Source organism: Hypanus sabinus, chromosome 8 (assembly GCF_030144855.1).
Source record: "Hypanus sabinus isolate sHypSab1 chromosome 8, sHypSab1.hap1, whole genome shotgun sequence".
NCBI lineage: Eukaryota > Metazoa > Chordata > Chondrichthyes > Myliobatiformes > Dasyatidae > Hypanus > Hypanus sabinus.
In genome coordinates, this window is record NC_082713.1 from 131915370 (window position 1) to 131934120 (window position 18751).

Here is an 18751-nt window from a genome sequence, read left to right on the forward strand (position 1 = left end):
GGGCTAGGATTTCCTTTCTTGCATTTAATGTACCGGAACACATACCACTTCAAGTATAAAGTCTCTATCTGTGGCTCCCAGGACAATCTCCTTTCTTACGTTTGCTATGCTGATTTCTCAAAATTCTTAGTTTCACTGGAAACTGTGATTTGGCCCCAGTCTACACAACCCCATCAATTTCCACTTGACATTATCCACCCACCCAGAGTTACATTGGAGGATTCAGGACAGGGATCTTGTTCCAAAGGCTGTGCATTGCTAAAGGAGCAGTCGAGCTTAAAAGAACCATTAGAATCCTAGAGGGATTTTAGTTTGAAGTTAGGTGCTTGCTTTGGTAAAGTGGTCAGGTGCAGCAGTACAGGCTATTCATTTGGAGCCAAAGGTGTAAGGGATTACAGGTTTTGGAGTCTGGTTTGGTGATCAATGTCAACAATAAATATGAAGAATCATGCACAAGGCTTTGAAGGTTCAAATTTAGGGAAAGCAGGTTAATGGAAAGCATGTAGGGATTATAAACAAGATAAAATCTGTAGATGCACATTTCGGGCCAAGATATTTGGGAATTATTGCAGGAAATACTTGCAGGTCAGGCAGTGTCTGTGGAGTTTTTAAAATTAGCATAGAGTGAAACAGACACCTCTTTTCTCCTTTTTAGGGAGAGAGAGCCTGTGGTATGTCAAATACCGGGTGAACAATTAGTCTTTGAGGTTCTGCAAGTCTGTGTCTTTACTGTTGCTTTGCTTCATGCTTGAGTGCTCGGTGCGAGCACCGATACATTTTTTTTTGCTGCTGGGGGAGGGGGGATCGTTGCTTCCTGCTGCTACGCGTGGGAGGGGGGAGTTGGTGGGGGCTGTGGAGTTCCAACATTTAACTATCATACATTCTTTGGGGCACTCCTCAGTTTTTGTGGATGGCTGCGAAGAAAAAGAATTTCAGGATATATATTGTATACATTTCTCTGATGTTAAATGTACATTTGAAATGTTTGAAACAAGATCAGAAAGCAGTCATTCATAGGGTTTCTTTCTGTGAGGAGGGCAATTTGAGTTTAAAGCAAGATTGAAAAGTATTCACATCTTGGAAAGTCATCTCACTGCTCAAAGGTTCAAAGTACATTTATTTATTATCAAAATATGTATGTAGTACACAGCCCTGGGACTTATCTTCTCTCAAACTGCCACAAAACAAAGAAAGAAAAGCCATGGGACCCTTTTAAAGAGAAAAAAAATTAAACCTCCTTCGCACAAAACGCGCAAACTGCAAAAAAAAACACATAAGCAAAAAACAAAGAAAATAAAACACCAACCACAAATCATTCAACCAGACCAGGTGTATTCAGTTCAGCTCAGTTTAGTTCAGTCTAGCTGTGTCATTCATTAAACTTAGGCTGCAGAGCTAGTCTGTCCCGATCAGAATGGCACAAAATACCAACAAAAAGGTGTGACCAGAAACACATAATAACATGAACTAGAGTCAAATCCACAAACCGCATCAATTAAACACATCTCCCCAACTTAGTTGTATGTCCCCTGACATCCAACAAATATCCATCAACCTCAGACCCAAAATCACACTTGGTGGTGTAGGCAAGAAATGGATTTTGCAGGTGGCATGCTAAGGAACCACAGAGTACTGGCAGTGGAGAAAACGAAACTGGGAGTGTGGATGGAAGGCTTTTTCTGCAGGCTGCATCATCCTGAATGGTCTTGAGCTTCTAGCTGAAGTGTCAAGTAGCGAGTCATAAAGGTATCCTGCAGTTAAGTGATACACTTCCTGTTATTCCAAAGACTTTCCACCATCTCCAGACAGTGATTGCTTGGGTGGATGCAACTCAAGCAGCTCAACCTCTCCCTCGTCTTGTGGCTCCCTCCCTCCCCAATAGTCTCTCATCTCTCAGGGCTTGGAAGAGGAAGAAGAGCAAAGCTTGCTTGGTGTGACTGCGATTGGGTAGTGGGAGAAGAGTCAGGGTGAGCAGTAGGCACATGAGAGGGCTGCTGTGAGCCAAGAGTTGGGGAATGGGTGGGGTCAACATGTTCAGGAGGTTCGGTGGGCAAAGGAGCTTGGAGGAAGTAAGAGAAATGGAGGGAAGGGAGGTCTATTGTGAGCACAATGGAAGAATGATGTGAATTGGGGTAAGGGTGAACAAGGGAGAGGGGAAAGAGGGTGATGACAGGAGATTGAGGAGAAAGATAGAGAAGTGAAAGAAGTGTAGGTAGGCAGAAGAAATGGAGGGTGGAAAGCTGTGTAGCATTTCACTTTTCAGGAATACCCCCAATGAACACTGTATTCATCAGAAGACGTCTAGTGAACAGCCTCCAGCCTCATTGCATGAAAGTCAGTCTAACATAAATTCAGAACATTAACAGATTTCCTATTTTTTATCTTTCAAATACTATACCGCCGGGCAGAGTGGCATCGGAGACGGCGTCATGAAAGGGCCCAAAAACATGCTGCCTTTATTGCCAACCCCTTCAAGTCTAGCAAGGAGTTGCTGGGGCAGAGGCGCAGTGGGAAACTGACCTGTTTGCAGGAAGACACCGACCAACATCTGAAGATTTACAATGATCCTGAAAGAGAGCAGGAGCTGGGGGAGTGCAACACCCCAACAGACTCCCCGATCCAGATGTGCAGTTCAACATGTCAGAGCTGCAGCTAAAGGAGGTCGGAGACATCGTCAGCAAAGCAAGGGTAAGCTCGGCTCCAGGATCAAGTAGCACCTCGTACAAAGTGTACTAGAACTGCCCCCAACTCCTGTTGTGTCTGTGGAAGATGCTGCAAATCTTCAGGAGAAGGGGGAAGATCCCAGAACAGTGGAGAGTGGCTGAAGGGGTGTGGATTCCGAAGGAGGAAAACAACACCCAGACAGACTAGTTCCATATCATTTCTCTGCTGTGTGTCGAGCTGAAGATCTTCTTCAGCACAGTTTCCACTCAGCCGTGCACCTACCTAGCAAAGAACACCTATATCGATACCTCAGTCCAGAGGGGTGGCATTTCAGGGATGCCAGGCTATCTGGAGCATACCAGAGTGGTGACACAGCTCATCAGGGAGAATAAGGGCAACCTGTCAGTGTTTTGGCTCGATCTGGCAAATGCATATGGCTCCATTCCGCACAAGCTGGTGCAGCTCACACTGACTAAACATCACGTCCCCAGCAGAATCAGAGACCTTATCGCTGATTATTACAGCAACTTCAGGATGAGGGTCTCTTCAGGAGCAATTACATCGAGCTGGCACAAGGTGGAGATCGGCATCATGACAGGGTGCACTATCTCAGTGACACTGTTCTCCCTAGACATGAACATGCTCACTCAGTCTGCTGAAACAGAGTGCAGAGAGCCCAGAATGAATTCCATTCAACAGCAACCACCCATCAGAGTATTCATGGATGACCTCACAGTCACCACAGAATCAGTCCCAGGCTGCCGGTGGATTCTGCAGGGGCTCGAAAAGCTGGTGGAGCGGGCCGGGATGTGTTTCAAACCAGCCAAATCAAGATCAATGGTGCCGAGGAAAGGGAAGGCGGGGGTTCCGGTTCAGCATTGCAGGCACAGCCATCCCATCACAGAAAAGCCAGTCAAGGGGTCAGGTAAGGTTTTTGACAGCTCTCTAAGGGACACGGCATCCATTCATGCCACCTGCACCAGATGGATGGCTGGCTGAAATCTGTGGACAAGTCTGGCCTACCTGGGAAGTTTAAAGCCTGGGTGTATCAACATAACATTCTTCCCAGAATCCTGTGAGCCTCTTCTCGTCTGTGCAGTTCCGATCTCGACAGTCGAAACCTTAAAGGGGAGGGTCAGTAAGCCCCTCAGGAGATGGCTGGGGCTGCCGAGGAGCCTGAGCAGCATCACACTCTATCGACACCACAACAAACTGCAAAGGCCCTTCAAATCCTTGGAGGAGGAATTCAAGGTAACAAGAGCCAGAGAAGTGGTACAGTACAGGGACTCAAGTGATCCGAAGCTGGCTCGAGCAGGGATCCAAGTGAGGACTGGCAGGAAATGGAGGGTGGAGGAAGCTGTTCAGGAAGCAGAGGAAAGGCTGCGTCACAGGAGGCTGGTGGGAGTGGTCACATGAGGCCCAGCTGGGCCAGGATCCTTTCCAGCTCCCCAAATGGACACCATCAGAGGGAAGGAAAGTTGTCGCCTAGTTCAGGAGGAGGTGAGAGCAGCAGTGGAAGAGATGAAAACCTGCAAGGCGGTAGAAATGAAGCTACAGGGTGCTTGGACAAGACAGGAGAATGTGGTGGAGAGGAAAGTGACCTGGGCTGAGCTTTGGAAAGTCGAACCATACCACATCCAATTTCTCACCCAGGCGGTGTACGATGTGCTTCCAAGCCCATCAAACCTGCACGCATGGGGCAGAGTCATCAGTGTGCCCGCTGTGCTCCAAGCGAGGAATCCCCAGCGGCTGCACAAGGGCACTTGGTGAGGGACGGTACCGTTGGAGGCATGATCAGGTCCTGAAGACCATCGCTGAAGCCATCAGCTCAGGAGTGGAGTGGGCGAAGCGGTCCCGACCCTCCAAGCAGACCATTGCCTTTGTCAGAGCTGGGAAAGAGGCCAATATCCACCAAAAGAACATCTGCAGACATCCTGACCTCTGCAAGGGACTGGCAGCTGTTGGTGGACCTTGAACGGCAGCTGAAGTTCCCCAACCATATTGCAGCCGCCACCCTGCAACTATACACTGTCATTGTGTCTGAGTCTACGAAGCGAATGGTGATGATGAAACTGACAGTCCCATGGGAAGATCACTTGGAAGAAGCCTTTGAAAGGAAAGTACGCAGGACTGGTCAGCAACTGCCTGCAGGCCGGATGGAGAGCGAGGTGTCGCCCAGTGGAGGTTGGATGTAGAGGATTCGCAGCCCGTTCCTTAGCCAGAGCCTTCAGCAATTTGGGCATTGAAGGAGAGAGGAAGAGGAGAGACATCCGCAGTACCACGGAAGTGGCAGAGAGGGCCTCAAGGTGGCTGTGGCTCAGAAGAGGGGAGCCATGGAGTCATAAGCAGCTAGCCATCTGGACACAAGCTGGGTTCTGATCAGCCCCGGCAGGGTCACCTGCAGGAGGGTGTATGATGTTGAAAGACCCGATGATTCCAGGAAAATCACTGAAGATGTGTCCAGAGGCGTCAGTAGATGTGTGTACACAGCACTGCATGTGAAATTATGATCATGATAAGATAAGTGCTCAAGCACAATTAAGCTGGCTTTTTATTTGATCTAATACTGTGCATCCTCTTCCTCACTGCTTCCTGGATGGAATGCTGAAAGCCATTTTGAATACACATCAGAAAGTCTCTACGTGAGGACTCTTGAGTTGTGCATGGAGTGAGTAGGTGCATGAGAGTGTGGCTCCCAATTTTTATTGAAAATCTAGCTGTTTATCTTTGCCGTATGCTCAAGATAACTGAAAATTCAACACTGTGAACAACCCGGGACATTGCTGGACACTGACATGGCAAATAAAATGCACCTTCGAAGGAAAACCGGGGAAAAAGATAGCAAAGCCTTGAGCAAGAAAGCTGATGTTATGGTAATGGCGCCGTTGCACAATGCTGGACCTGTGCTACCCGATGACCTGGAGAGGCTTCGCTTAGTACTTCTTACTGACATGACGCAAGTAGTGCATACTGCCCGAGAAAGAACTTGAAGATGCTTTGTCACCAGTGAATGCTGCCATGGAACAAATTATGTCTTAAGATTGCCTGAATGATTATAGTGACCGACTGGCGAGCACCGAAGCCGCCATTGCAGCGTTGCAGAGCGAAAACGCATTTCTGAAGGGAAAGCTACATGACCTCAAAAATTGGTTGCAGAGATCCAATTTGAGAGTGGTCAGCATTCCTGAAAATTTGGAAGGTTTAAATTTATGACCGAGTTTTTTGACGAAGGGCTGGGGACAAATTTCTTCCCAAGGCCTCCCGTACTTTCATGTGCTCATCAAGTCAGGCCTAAACCATCCGGTGTCTTTGAAGCCAAGCAAACGAGACCAAGAACGTTCTTGGTTCTCTTTCACTTCTTTCAAGATGAGCAACGCATCATCTGTAGACGGAAGCAGGAGCTGTATATCCACGGACATTGCGTTTTCTCATGAAGATTTTAGTGCAGAGCTGGGGAAAAAATGAGCAGCATTCAAGGAGGTGAAATCCCTGCTTTATGAGAAAGGGGTCAGGTTCAGCCTCATGTATCTGGCCCGGCTCCAGGTCATCCATGAAGGTAAAAAGCATTATTTCAGTATACCAGAGGTGGCCAAAGAGTATTACCATTTGCGCTGGGGAGAAGAATGAGAAGAGCAGTGACTTTTTTTAGGTTATTCATGCAGCATTGAAGGGATCTCCTGCCGAGGCAAACAGTTAATTTTTATGATTCACTTCTTTGTTCATTTTTTCCAGTTTAATTTGTGGAAGACGATTGGGTCGAACTGCTATGCTGCGGAATCTGATTAATAAAATCTTTCAACCAGCAAAATGTAAATATTTGGTATTTGTATCTCTGGCATTTAGTTTCCTAGTTTTTTTTTTGTTTTTAATGCTTTGTTTGACCTGTGTTATCTTTAGCCTATATATATTAAAAGTGTTGCTATAAATTTTAAGGAGGGGAGCCAGCCTAGATTAGATTAAAGTTTTGGTTGTATGGGGAACACTTTGGAAGTTTTTTGTTTGGTAATGCCTGTGGGGAGGTAGATCTAGGTTTGGGGGGGGGGGTGGTAATTGTTTTTGCTTGTTTGTGTAAAGGGGTGTTGGGGGAGTGTTTTGGGGGATCACCATGGCAGCTTATTCTTTTGTGTGTTACAGATTGGCCAGACTTTCTTTTCATTGTGTGTTATTGTGTATAGCTCGTGCCCTCGCACTGTTTTGGATTGTGGGCCCTGTGTGTCTCCTAATCTGGTTAACACGAGTGCTGCTGACGGAGGCCACCCTGTGAGGTTTATTTCTTGGAATGTAAAGGGGCTCAATGGTGCTGTTAAAAGAGCTAAAGTTTTCTCTCATCTGAAACAATTAAAAGCAGATATACTATTTCTACAAGAGACACATTTAAGAGTGGAAGACCATAATAGAATAAAAGCATGGATTAGTCGCGTTTTCCATTCCAGATTTAATAGTAGGTCCGGGGGGTGGCAATATTAATCACCAAAAGAATGCAGTTTACACCATCTGATGTAATCAGTGACCCTAATGGTCGCTTTATTATAGTCTCTGGATCTCTCTTTCAGATACCTGTCATTTTGGTAAGTGTTTATGCCCCTAATTGGGATGACATCCACTTTGCAAATAAGGTTTTGTCATTAATACCGAACCTGAATACACACCAGCTGATCTTTTCAGGAGATTTGAACTGTGCTATTGACCCACAGCTTGATAGGTCTACCTCTAGGAGAACATTTTATGGTATGGCAAAGGCCTTCGCGATGTTTATGCAACAAAATGGTTATATGATACTTGGAGCGTTCTGAATCCATTAGTTAGGCAATTCTTTCTTTTCTCATGTTCACCACTCCTATTCCAGGCTAGACTATTTCTTTATAGATAGTTCCTTGATACCAATGATTAGACAAGTTGAGTACACTGCTATAATTATATCTGATCACTCGCCTGTGAAACTGAACCTATGTTTTCCTTTAAACATCAGAGAAGGGCCTCTGTGGAGACTTAACCCCCTTTTGCTTTCCAATGAGAAATTCTGTAGTTATATATTGGCTAACATTGACACATTCTTCGAGGCTAACAAAACTGAGTCGTTATCACACTCTTTGGGAAACTTTAAAAGTTTACTTGAGGGGTCAAATAATATCTTGTACTTCACATGCCAATAAAGAGCATAGGAAGGAAATGCAAGTGTTATTGCAATCTATTTTGGATCTGGACAGGTAATATTCTGAGGCACCCACTGCGGAATTATATAAAAGCCGGGTTGATTTGCAAGCAAACTTTAATCTTCTATCTACAAACCTATCAGAACAATTAATTCTTGAGCCTCTATTATGAATATGGTAACAGGGCGAGCTGGCTTATGGCTTATCAGTTGAAGCGTCAAGCTGCATCACAACTTATTCCCCAGATAAGAGACACGCACCAAAACTTGACAAGCAATCCAAAAGAGATTAATAACATCTTTGCAACTTTCTATTCCTCTCTGTATACCTCAGAGATAACAAATATGGAACAATTTTTAGATAATTTGGAAATACCAGCTCCTGAACCAGAGGAGGTGGAGAATTTAGATCAGACTCTTGGGCAGGAAGAGATTAATAATGCCATTATGGCTATGCAGAGTGGTAAGTCCCCAGGTCCTGATGGTTCTCTGATAGAATTTTATAAGAAATTTAAGGATAAGCTCATACTGGTTCTTCTAGAAGTGTTTCAGGAATCTTTGGAGGATGGTTCCTTACCCTCTACTCTTTCACAGGATGTGTTTCACTTCTCTGGCTAAATTCTGGCTAAAGTGTTTGCGTGCCGTTTAGAAAACCCCCTTCCCAAGATAATCTCAGATGATCAAACAGGCTTTTATTAAAACTTGCCATTCTTTTTTTAATATCCGTTGACTGGCTGATGTGGTTTATTCACCCTGTGATTCTCCAAGTCCGGAGGTTGTTGTCTCCTTGGACGTGGAGAAGGCATTTGATAGTGGAGTGGGTATCTTTGTTTAGTGTTTTGGAGAAATTTGGATTTGGCAGAGTATTTGTAGCCTGGGTTAAGCTATTATATCACTCCCCTTTAGCGTATATACAGAAGAATTATTTTCGATCTGACTATTTCCCATTAACACGTGGCACTCACCAAGGCTGCCCATTGTCCCCGCTTCTTTTTGCAATTGCTTTTGAGCCTCTTTCTATTGCATTTAAGTCAACTACATTATTTCAAGGCGTTAGGAGAGGGGACATGGAACACCGTGTATCCCTGTATGCGGATGACCTCTTACTTTATGTTAACGACCCTGTAGGTAGCAATCCTGCCATTATGTCATTTTCAGGGCAATTTGGAGCTTTCTCTGGCTATAAACTGAACTTTCAAAAAAGCAAATGCTTTCCCATTAATAACTTGGCCCTACGGATCCAACAGGAATCTTTGCCTTTTCCTTTATCTCAAGGATTTTGTATACCTAGGAATACACGTTACTTGCTCTTTTACATCTCTGCAGCTAACTACAGGCCTCGGGTTAGCTAAATGAAGGCTGATTTTGAGAGATGGCGCAGTTTACCCCTTACTATAGCTGGGAGAATAAAATCAGTGAAAATGACTGTACTTCCCAGATTTCTTTATTTGTTCCAGTGCTTGCCAGTTTTCTTACCCAAGTTATTTTTCAAATCAATCAACCAAGCTATAACCACCTTTATTTGGGGAAAATAAGGGCCTAAATTAATAAGTGCATTCTCCAAAGAGGTCGTGATGTAGGTGGAATGGGCCTTCCTAGTTTTAATCATTATTACTGAGCATCAAACATTCAAAAGGTATTATTTTGGCTCCACTGGACAGATATAAACTGGTGCCTGCTTGAGACATGGTCTTGCCACACCTCGTCTCTCCCAGCTTTCGTGTATTCTTCCTTGCCATTGAAATCCTCTCAATTCACATCTAACCCGGTCGTGTTCTCCACCCTCAATTTTTAAACAATTTCGCTGCCACAGTAAGTTCATATCGGCTTCAGTTTTGGGTCCCATTCATAGAAACCATCTATTTCTCCCCTCTACACTCGATTCAATTTTTAGACAATGGGGTTTGAAGGATTTGTACACTGATAACATATTTGATAGTTTTGATAACCTGTGCAGTAAATATGGCCTTCTGCATAATAATTTTTTTTAAATACCTGCAGATTCACCACTTTGTCAAGGAAAAATTTCCCTCTTTTCCTGATCTACCACCTGTTATGTTGTGGGAGAAACTCACTCTTCGCTTTAATAATAAAGGGCTGATCTCTGCACTGTGCTCTCAGCTGATGTCTTTGGGAGTTCAAGATCTAAACAAAACTAAGACTAGGTGGGAGGATGACCTTGGTATGGATCTGGCTGAGGAATATTGGACAAAAGCAACAAAAGCATTGAATAAGGTTCATTCCTCGTTATCATGTGCTAGACTGGGGCTCATACAATTTAAAGTTTTACACAGGGTACATTCAAGTAAAGCCTGGCTTGCTGACATATATCCCCGGACAGATGCTGGCTGTGACAGGTGTTCCTTCTCTCCAACTGGTTTAGTGCATGGAATTTGGTCTTACCCTCGGCTTGATGGCTAGTGGGCACTGGTTTTTAAAATTATCAGTGAGGTTTTGGGGGTGACACTGAGACCTTGCCCGCTTATAGCTGTATTTGGTATGGCGGATTAAAGTCACTCTGCTTTTTTGCACACTTGCCTAGACTTTGCACTTATGTATTCTACTATTCAAACAATATACACTGCACCATTTCTTGAAAAGTACACACCCTAGAAATACACATATCATCCATATTAATTCCAGTCAAGGAACTATTCATCCTAGTACATCCAATATGTAAATGTGCAAGTACAATTTCTTCCCTCCTGTTATAACCATCTCCCAGTTGACTTCCTACCATCCTTTGAATTTTACATAAATGTCCTTTCTTTTCCTTATCCCAACTTTGTTGTCACAGTGATCAAATAGATCCTTTAATTAGGGCTTTCACCTCCCCTTCACGAAAAGGCACCACTCACTTACATCGTTAATTTTAAGTGATTGCTTGTCTGCCATTTCATTTCCTTCGACCCCTACATGAACAAAGACCCATATGAAATGGATATACAGCCTAGACCAGGGGTCGGCAACCCGCGGCTCCGGAGCCGCATGTGGCTCTTTCATCTCCGTGCTGCGGCTCCCTATGGAAAATAAATATTTAATTAAAATGTATTTTATGTTTGTTAGTTTTTGAAATGTAATTCTAAATTTGAAGATTATGGTGATCTTGTACAATCTAAATAAAACGTGTTTTTTGTCGCTATTAATATTCGTCGCCAATGCCTGACACCCACCAGTGCGCGATTTCTTTAACTTTTCGATCCAAGGCAGGCTAACTATGGAGAATTCTAAAAAAAGAAAAGTGACTGAAGAAAATAGAACGTTTAATGATAAGTGGGCAGATTCATTTGCTTTCACTGCTGACGAGACTGGTTTACCGGTATGCTTAATATGCAATGAGAAGCTAGCAAACAACAAAAAGTCAAAAGTCGCAAGACATTTCCAGAATAAACACGCAGCCTTTGCTCAAAAATATCCGGATGGAGATGAGAGAAAAAAAGCCGTTTCAGGACTGATGCGGAAGGTTGATCTGAGCAAAAATCATTTCAAGAAGTGGATGATGTCTGGAAAATCAACGACATATGCTAGTTTTGATGCCACTCAGGAAATAGTCAGGCACGGGAAGCAGTTTACAGATGGTGAATATATAAAAGAATCTTTCATTAAGATTTCAGAACATCTATTCACGGACTTGAAAAACAAGAGTGAAATTGCGCAGAAAATCAGGGATATGCCCCTCTCTGCAAAGACTGTCAAAGACAGAACCATAAAAATGGCAGAAGACATCAGAAGACAGTAAATTAAAGACATCAATTCAGCTGTGGCCTACTCGATTGCCTGTAACGAGTCTAAAGACAAAGGTGATATTGAACAAATAGCGCTGTTCTGCCGGTATGTAAACTCTGCCGGGCCACAGGAAGAAATGATTGAGTTGATACCTCTAAGAGTCCAAACACGGGGAGAGGACATCTGTGAGGCTGTCTTGAATTGTTTAAGAGCCAAAGTAATAAAGACCACACACCTGGTGTCAGTAGCTACTGATGGGGCACCAAGTATGACAGGAGCGCACAAGGGATTTGTGGTTTTACTGCAGAAGTCGCTGGACAGAAAGCTGCTGACTTTTCACTGCATCTTGCACCAAGAGGCACTGTGCACTCAAACATTTCCTCCGGAATGCACAGAAGTAATGGATGTTGTCATTCAGATTGTCAAGAAAATAATGGCAAAAAGTTTAAATCACCGTCAATTCTGTTTGTTACTGGACGAGCTGGAAAGCGCATATTCTGATCTCCTGCTGCACAAAAAAGTCTGGTGGCTGTCAAGAGGGGAGGTGCTGAAACGCTTGGTCGCGTGTCTGGAATAAGTGAAAACTTTCCTGGGCAGCAAAGGGCTCACCTTTCCTGAGCTGGAACAGCCAGAGTGGCTGGAAAAGCTACACTTCATGGTAGACATGACAGCGCACCTGAACACGCTGAACACAGCTCTTCAGGGGAAAGGACGTACAGCCCTGCACATGTTGGAGGATGTTTTGGCATTCCAGCGCAAGTTGACAGTGCTTGCCAGAGATTTACAGAAAGGCACATTGTCTCACTTCCCCAATTTGAGAGAGTTCAAACAAGCTCACGATATGATAAATTCAGAGTATTTACATTCTGCAATCATCGCAATGCAAACATCGTTTGTGAAACGCTTCTGTGAGTTCAGAGAGATAAAAAACACATTATCCTTCCCGGTCACTCCCCTAAGCATCTATCCATCCCTACTGAATACGACTGCATTGGCAGGTGTGAGTCAACCTGATATTGAGATGGAACTGGCCGACATAGCCGACAAAGACATATGGGTGTCCAAGCTTAGACTCTTGACAGCAGACCTTGAAGATGTTGCCCGTCAGAAGGCCGTTCTTGCTCAAAATCACAAATGGAGTGATATTGAAAACCTCCCTAAACCGGACAAACTTGTGTTTGAAACATGGAATGCTATCCCCGACATTTATGTAAACATTAAAAAGTATGCACTTGGAGTCCTGTCGATCTTTGGATCCACATATGTATGTGAGCAGGTGTTCTCCAACATGAACTTTATTAAAAACAAACATCGCGCACGCCTCACAGATGACAGCTTGCGATCCTGTGTAAAGGTGAAGGTGACATCATACAACCCTGATGTGCAGACGCTGTGCGCTGAGGTCCAGGAGCAGAAATCCCATTAACCAAATATGATAAATATTTTAATTGCCTATTATTTTACGTATATTCATATTTTTTCATTGTTCAGTGAAATAGTCCTTTTATTTTGCAGGTTGACAGCTGGCTGATGTTACTTTTGGTTTGCTGCTGGCGGACAATTTAAGTTCGGCGTTTTTCATAAATACAAGAAGCACTCAAATAGACACTGAGTATTTTACTTAAAAGTAACCTTCAACCCAACGTCTTTTTTTCAGAATTCAAAATGTTTTTGTTGCATGCAGAAATGTAATTTCATTTTCTCTGCAGGAGTTCATCGATTTCATAAATGCAACACATTATAGTTTGTTTATACATAGCATAAAGGCAAAAAAAAAACATAGTATGCAGTGTTATTTCATTTTAAATGTCAAACGGGGTTTGTGGCTCCCAGTGTTTTCTTTTCTGTGGGAGATGGGTCCAAATGGCTCTTTCAGTGGTAAAGGTTGCCCACCCCTGGACTACACCCTGCAGCCTCAACAGATGTTGTCCAATCTCAAGAAGAATGTGAAAACTAAGAACATAATTAGGGCGTACTTCTTTGACCCATTTCAACGTGACAGCAACTATCTCAGACATGAGTACTGTTGGCAACATCAAATTGAGTGTAAAAATGATTTAACTCGGCTGGGAGAGAGGCAGTGATGTTGGAAACTCCACTGCATTTAGCTTTGAAGCCTGCGAAGGTGTGCAGACCTTGCCATAAGCTGCGTGTGTTGTTGGTGGAAAGTTGTATCTGGATCTTGTCCCTGTATTATCGTTTCGCTACCTTGATGACTTTGCGCAGATCGCAGCTGCGTTTCGTGAGCTCTTGCTAATTACCGGCAATGTAAGCTCTGTGTTGAATGGTAAGTGCTGCTCACACGGAAGTGTTGATCCAGGGTTTCTGGTTTGGATAGACCCTGACCAGTTTCTGAGTGGACAACATCACTGCTGCACTTCCAGATGAAACCTGTGACCCAATCCATGAACTTGGAGAGATCCACATCATGGAGTACAGGACAGTCCTGCAGCATGGATGCTGATTGGCTGGACCAACAGTGGGCAGTTGTAACTATGGCCGCCTCTGATTTCAACTTCTGTCTGTATTTTGGCAGCAGCAAGATGGAGGAGTGATCCGATTTTCCAAATGGAGGGGTGAAGGAGCACTTTTGAAAGAGTTGCGGAAGGGTAAGTAGCAGTGGTTGAGTATGCTATCTCCCCGTGTGCTCACCTAGATGTGTTGACGAAGCTTCGGGGAGACTTTAGTCAGCTGATGCGACCCGCAGCTTAGTCACCTCTGAGGCCGAAGTACGAAGGTGTTTCCAACAAGTGGACAGTCTCAAGGCTGCGGGACCGGACGGCATCCCAGGGCGGGTACTCAGGACGTGCATGGCACAAATGGCAGGTGTGTTTACAGACATTTTTAATCTCTCCCTCTCCCAGTGTAGAGTGCCCTCCTGCTTCAAAACATCCACCATTGATACTGTACCTAAAAAGACCAAGGCAACATGTCTGTATGACTGATGTCCTCAATAATAAGCATGAGAGACGTGTCAAGGACAACATATGCAGCATACTACCACACACACTGGACCCCCTACAACTGATCGACAGATGGCTCTGTAGCCACTGCTCTCTACACTGTCTTTACACATCTGGAGAAGGATGCTTATGTGAGAATGCTGTTCTTGGACTACAGTTCAGCATTCAACACCATAATTCCCTCCAGGCTCGACAAGAAGCTCAGAGACCTCGGCCTTCACCCTGCCTTGTGCAGCTGGATCCTGGACTTCCTGTCAGATCACTGGCAGTTTGTAAGAGTGAGCTCCCTCACCTCTGCCCCTCTGACCCTCAATGCAGGTGCCCCTCAGGGCTGCGTACTAAGCCCCCTCCTTTACTCTCTGTATACCCATGACTGTGTCACCACCCACCACTCCAATCTAGTAATTAAATTTGTTGACGACACTACACTGATTGGCCTAATCTCAAATAATAATGAGGCAGCCTACAGAGAAGTCATCACCCTGACACAGTGGTATCAAGAAAGCAACCTCTCCCTCAACATCGCAAAAACAAAACAGCTAATTGTGGACTACAGGAGGAATGGAGACAAGCTACATTCCTATTGACATCAATGGATCTGGGGTTGAGAGGGTGAACAGCTTTAAGTTCCTTGGCATACACGTCACTGAGGATCTCATGTGCTCTACACACCAGCTGTGTGGTGAAAAGGGCACAACAGCACAAGATGATTGCAGAAGTTTGGTATGGGCCCCCAAATCATAAGAACCTTCTGTAGGGGCACAATTGAGAGCATCCTGACTGGCTGCATCGCTGCCTGGTATGGGAACTGTACTTTCCTCAATCACAGGACTCTGCAGAGAGCGGTGCGGACAGCCCAGTGCATCTGTAGATGTGAACTTCCCACTATTCAGGTCATTTACAAAGACAGGTGTGAAAAAAGGGCCCGAAGGATCATTGGAGACCCGAGTCACCCCAACCACAAACTGTTCCAGCTGCTACCATCCGGGAAATGGTACCACAGCATAAAAGCCAGGACCAACAGGCTCCAGGACAGCTTCTTCCACCAGGCCATCAGACTGATTAACTCATGCTGATACAGCTGCATATTTCTATGTTATATTGACTATCCTGTTTTACATACTATTTATTATAAATTACTATAAATTGCACATTGCACATTTAGACGGAGGCGTAACACAAAAGATTTTTACTCCTCATGTATATGAAGAATGTAAGTAATAAAGTCAATTCAATAATCTTTTCTTAATAGTCATCTGAAATTTTGGGGCATAAGCAGAAACACCTGAACAACCTGTCACTGGATCTTTGAACCATCTATATAGATACATAAGAAACCATAGTATCTGCCTTGCATATGTTGCTAAAGTACACTGATACACAATCAATCTTCAGCTTGATCTTTTCCTGAACGCTTAAATCAACCACTGGTAAAAGGAAAACCCAGAAAGGGGTATACTGGGACCATATTCCACATTAAACAACCCAAGATTTTGTACCATTCATTTCACATACCTAAAACTGAAGACCTTATGATTGAAGTGTTCTCAACACTCTACTAATGTTGACAATATTGGATGCAATTTTATGTCCTCTTATGTTAATCCAATAAACCATTGCTGCCAGTAATCCGCATAGATATAAATGTAATGCACCAGCAATGCTGAACATGGGGAGGATTTTGACAGCACCACCACATAACCTTGAGCTTTATCTATGGGCTCTAAAACCAGTGGTGAGGCTAACAATCAAATACAGATCTGATTTATGTGACCTCCTACTCACACCCCAATGGAGCCAAGGTCCTTGAGGCAGTCATACTTCTAAAAAAAGCAACCAATATGCTAGCTTCCAGCCAACTTCCCTTCATTGATTTAAATGCTACTGACAAGTTAACAGCAATTATCAGTAAACCCTGTAGGCTTTATTTCCCACACCAGTTCATGCACCTGTTCACACACCTGGGTTTCCATCTAATAAATGACATTCAAAATGCTGCCACTATCTTAAAGTGATTCTACTGGACCCCTGTCCACAATGATTCCACCTAACCACAGGTTCAGTAATGATGTAAAAGGAGTGGCAAGGCCACGATGTGCCAGAGTACAGGGATTGAGCCAAAGAACTCTGCTTCATATCTGGCTCATCAAAGTTACTCCAACCATAGCTGGAACTTAGCCAGAATTTGATCAGCTCTGATGTTACGATGTGGCAGGCACGCCTGAAATGTCCTACTCTTGTTCCGAACGCTTTCATTCATATGTACAAATCTTTTCTTTTTCTTTTATGCTGTAATTAAATGTATATTTATGTTCGTAATTAGTTACTGGCAGTTTTGTATTTTGAAATCAGCATTTTCTATTTTTCATTATTTAAATCCCCCCCCCCCATTTCTAACTATCTCTGCTCATTATGAGACAATGAAAAGATGTTTCACCACAAGCTATCCGATGGATATCAAGGTGCTGCATTAGGCATGGTCTTACTCTCTGCAGATTGTGGTCTCATCAACACCGTTTCTCCCGGGAATGCATTGAGGTAGCAATATAGAAACCTCGGGAGTCTTGTAGCCATAATAAATTTAGTTTATCCGTGCACAAGTGTGGGTTGTATCTGTGTATCAGGATCAGCTCAATCAAACCCACTGATCGCCAAAAGTCAGCACTGATGGTCAATTCTACAAAAACACCAGGGTTTATTTCTAAATCTGTAGCATTGAAAACATGGGAACGCATGCTTTAACAAAAGCAAATACTGTAGATCCTGGAAGTACAGAACAAGAGCAGAAAAAGCTGGAGATACTGTGTTGAGGGAAGATGAGTTAATGCTTCACCAGAATTCGGAAAAGCAAGCAGAGAACGGTGGGAAGCAAAGTTTGGCAGGGAAGAGAGTGAAATAACAAAAGGAGTAAGAGCACAAGGTGAAATAGGGCAAGGCAGTGCCTTACTTAGGCAATTCCTTCTCTTCCATAGATGCTGCTCAACCTGTTGAGTTCTTCCAGCAGATTACTGTTCAAATAGGGCAAGGGTGGAGTTGTAAACTCAGATCAATTGTCCAAAATTACCAGAGTGAAATGGAGGAAGTTCTGGAGATCTTAAATAAAAAATAGAAATGCTGATTATTGTCTGAAATTGTTGAACCCCAAGGATAAATCCAAAAGGCTGCAATAAGAAGTGGTATTCCTCAAACTCACATAGAAAGAACTCTATTACAACGATGTAGGAAGCAATGAGAGATTTCTGAAAGTTTGAGTAACTAACTCTCATAGCCATCTTGAAGACATTTCTTTCTAACTTGTTTCTTCTAAGACTCCATTCCACTAGTCAATTCTCCTTCATAACACTGCTTTTTATGTCTTATTTTCTCAACTGTGCACTCCATCAACCGCAGATGATAGGACCCTCAACCGTGACTGCTCCAATTTCCACACTTTTGTACTCAATGCTTCTAAAATAAGGATAGGATTTCCTTGTCCTCACTTCTCATCCCACCAGCTTTTACATCCAAAGAGCCTTCACACCCTGCCCTCATCCTCCACAGCTTCCTGTACCTCAGGATGCTACCACCAGGCAGATATTTCTTTACTGAAAATCCAATTTCACCTCAGCTGTTTTCTTTTGAGGACAGGAGAGGAAGGAGATAGGATTAGAGAAATATCAAATGTCAAATTGGAGGAGTTTCAAATTTTGTGTGAGGAAATGTTCCCTGACAGCACAATTTCACCGTTAAGATTTGCGCTTTTTTGTGAACTAAATTACCCTGGGAAATATTTCCACCCTTTTGCATTGGTCGTTTCTAATACCTCTATTATCTCTGCTCCTAATCTTCTGAAATATGAATATTAAGAAAGGCAATGATAGAGCGGACAGCCAGAGACTTTTTCCCAGGGTGGAAATGGCTAATACTTTTAAGGTGATTGGAGAAAAGTACAGAGGGGCATGTCACAATTAAGTTCTTTATACAGAGAATGGTGAGTGCCTAGAATGTGCTGCCGAGAATGGTGATAGAGGCAGATACTAGATAGGCACGTGGATGAGAGAAAAATGAAGGGCTATCTTGCAGGGAGGGATCAGATTGATCTCAGGGTGGGTTAAAAAGTCTGTACAACATCGTGGGCTGAAGGGCCTCAACTCTGCTGTAATGTGTTACAGTATGTTCTATATTCTCTGCAGCAGGTTGTATCATGATTTGGACATGCAATGCACCCTCAATAGTCAAAGACAGAGTGCATATCTCTTACAGAAAA

The 18751-nt window shown here is 43.7% G+C and overlaps 1 protein-coding gene and 1 pseudogene across 3 annotated transcripts in view; one reads left to right on the top strand and one right to left on the bottom strand.

Annotated features, from left to right (window-relative positions):
• Positions 1–1099: 1099 nt before the first annotated feature.
• Positions 1100–18751, bottom strand: part of pus7l (pseudouridine synthase 7 like) — a 62441-nt gene continuing 44789 nt past the window's right edge. For 2 of the 3 annotated variants that reach the window (XM_059977846.1, XM_059977844.1), the window contains exon 11: positions 1100–17598. The gene's annotated coding sequence lies outside the window, so the exon portion shown is untranslated. The remainder of the gene's footprint in view (positions 17599–18751) is intronic. The other variant, XM_059977845.1, reaches the window with a different exon arrangement.
• LOC132398429 (uncharacterized) lies at positions 3001–5043 on the top strand (annotated as a pseudogene).